The sequence below is a fragment of the Pinus tabuliformis genome, chromosome 6 (assembly GCF_031772625.1).
Source record: "Pinus tabuliformis cultivar Carrire ecotype Pingquan chromosome 6, CPIR1, whole genome shotgun sequence".
NCBI lineage: Eukaryota > Viridiplantae > Streptophyta > Pinopsida > Pinales > Pinaceae > Pinus > Pinus tabuliformis.
Window position 1 is genome coordinate 1,644,039,847 of NC_142292.1, and position 2,891 is coordinate 1,644,042,737.

Sequence of the window (2,891 nt, forward strand, 5' to 3'; positions counted from 1 at the left end):
TGTAATGTTTTGACTTTGAGATTTTATGAAAAGAATAAGTATTCAGTTATTGTTGTTATATGTTTAATATTTGTATTGTGTGATTTTCACTTTAATTTTTATGTGAATCATTATTTTTTGAAAAAAAATATGATTATTATTACTATTTGACATGAAATTCATAAAAAAATTCTAATTTTTAACCATTTTTTGTTAATTTTTTCCTATAAAATTGTTTATTTGACATGTCATTTTTAGCAAAAAAGTCTCAAAATGTATAATTTTTTTGTTATATCTATATTCAAATGTGTACTTTTATGTAAACCATTAAAATTTATTATTCTTTTAGTGACAATTATTTGATGTGCATTGAAATATTAATTAACGACATATAAATATATAGAAGATTACAACTTTAAAATATCGACCTATTTTTTGAACTATGCAAAAACAATTATTTCACTACAAAAAAAGAAAATGAAAAGAAAAAAAATATGAAGAAGACGACTACTTCAAAAAATTTTAATTTAGAAAATAGTTATCCACACTTAATACATTAGAAAAATTAAAGTGAAAAAATAAGTCTTCTAAAAAAAAGGGTTGACGCTGCATTAACACTTTTCAAAATCAGCATGAAAATCACTAACAATTTAAAAATAATGTACATAAGAAAATTTAAAGTGTCAAAAATATGCTAAAAAAATATGCGTTCTGAATCAACACTTTTCAAAATCAGTTGATTTTTTTTCTACCTCAAAAAAACGGGTAATCGGTACAGTTCTTGTTTCAAAGTTTACATTGTTACCAATAACCTTTGTAGATGCATCTAAAAAACTAGCTAAGGCTATGTCTAATCTAAACTTGAAAGAGGTTGAGGCCGAGAATCTAAAAAAACAATTATAATTAAAAATGATGAAATTCATATTTTGAAAAAAAAGATATCAAAACAAAAAATGCAACTATCCAAATTAATTTAAAAACAAAATTTCTAACAAGAGAAAGAACAAATGAAGGATCGATTAATGGGTGTGAGTTCCTTAACTGAGGAAAGAAATCATTACTTAAATTACACATATGTGGAATTATTTGAGATTGATAGGTGATGAATCTAATCTAGTGTATCACAGACAACTGGCTATTCAATAAATAAAAAATGAATTGGTTTATAAACCTCATATGGTCAACAAATTTGTTAAATTTCTTAATTCCAGGACATAGGACGAGTTACATGCATTGGGAATTCAAGACAAGACCTCATTCATAATAGAAACCAACAAGCTCTTAACCAAAATATCTCTAGTTCATCGGGAATGAGACAAATGCATATTGGTTAAAAGAAATGTTGAAACATTTATGAATAATTTGAAATAAATGGGCTTTCCATTCTACTAGGACTAGAATGAAATTTTGATATCATTGGATGCTTGTAAATAATAATTACTAAAGGAGAGAAACATGGTTGAAAAGTTTTCAAATAGGATTGGAGTTTTGAAAGGAAAAATGATAGTTGATAAATTAATTAGTGAATTTTATCTCCTTTGGCAGGTAAAAAAATCTCTTTTCAACTATTCCAATCTATAAAAAAAAAAATATACAAAGTTGGACATTGCCTATAGAAAAATGGCATCCTACACTTATTCAGTTGGGGAGAATTGGAATGAATTAGGTAAATGCATACTATGAATCATCCAAAATCTCGTCAACAAAATAAATCTGATCAAAGCACATCTGGAAAACATACGATTATATTTTTCTACCTAATTTCCTTATTTCATAATTTGGTTCCTAAAAAGTTTCTTTTGCAATTAATATCAATGGCAACTATTTTCTATAAAATATAAAAGGGGACCGAAGATAGGTTTTTTTATTATTATAGAAATTGTATGAATCACGTGGGCAATATCTTTGTTAGGATCATTCCAAGCATATCCTATTTCAAACTAATTGCATTTTGTTCAATTGTTTTTTTCCACAGAAAGAAGATCATCCTTTTATTAAAAAAAAAGGGATTACATATGAAATGTAAGCATAACGCAAAGACTGTATCCACCAGCAAGCGGGGAAAGTCTCAGCTGACTGCCAAGCCTGCTCGCTGATAAACAAAGCAAGCCACCGCAAGAAGGAAACCTCCTCCAGAACCACGCTTCGCAGGAAACATGTTCACGCGGGAAACAACCGCAACGCGATCAGAGAGAAAGGCCACTGGAATCCACAGTAAACACTTTAAGGATTCGTGCGCTACAGAGAAAAAGTGAAAAAATTTGGACCATTTCTCGATTTGTTCGTGTCATCCTTGCGCAGGGGCCATGCTAATCTTCTCTGTATCATTCCAATTGTATCATTCCAATTTTATCGGATATCTCCGAAGAGACATTTTTTGTTCAGTTGTTATGCATAATATGTTTTTTTATTAATCCATATTTTTCCTCCATATGTCGGTATTAGTTATATGGATTTATTTAAAAAAACAAAGATTTTCACTTCTTCCTTTACATATAGTCTAAAACAACATCATAATCAAATAAGACTTATTCGAGATTAAATTTGTGTCGACTATATTTTCTTTCTTGATGTATGAGCATCACATGTTGAATTCATTAAATTTTAGACGAGGTAACTTATTTTTTTAGAAGTCATAAACATAGAAGGAAAATATCATATTTTCAAGCATGTAATCAAAATTATTCTATTAGTTTGGCATATAGTTAGGATAAAATCTCTACATTTGAGGGAGTTTATGAAATTCCCCAAGATTGAAGGGAAGGAATCTATCTGTTGAGGATTCAAGGATTTCCATGCTCATGTTTAAGTTTGTAAAATGCATCTTGGAAAAAGTAATCAAGATTAATCAAAACAATATATGTATTAACACGTGAATCCAATGCTCATGTTTTGATTGAGTGTGTAGATTT

The 2,891-nt window shown here is 28.5% G+C and overlaps 1 non-coding gene across 1 annotated transcript; it reads right to left on the minus strand.

Moving 5' to 3' along the window:
• Positions 1-2,234: 2,234 nt before the first annotated feature.
• Positions 2,235-2,336, minus strand: LOC149265257 (U6 spliceosomal RNA). Its single transcript, XR_016261243.1, has one exon. It is a non-coding gene; the product is annotated as a U6 spliceosomal RNA (small nuclear RNA).
• Positions 2,337-2,891: the final 555 nt, after the last annotated feature.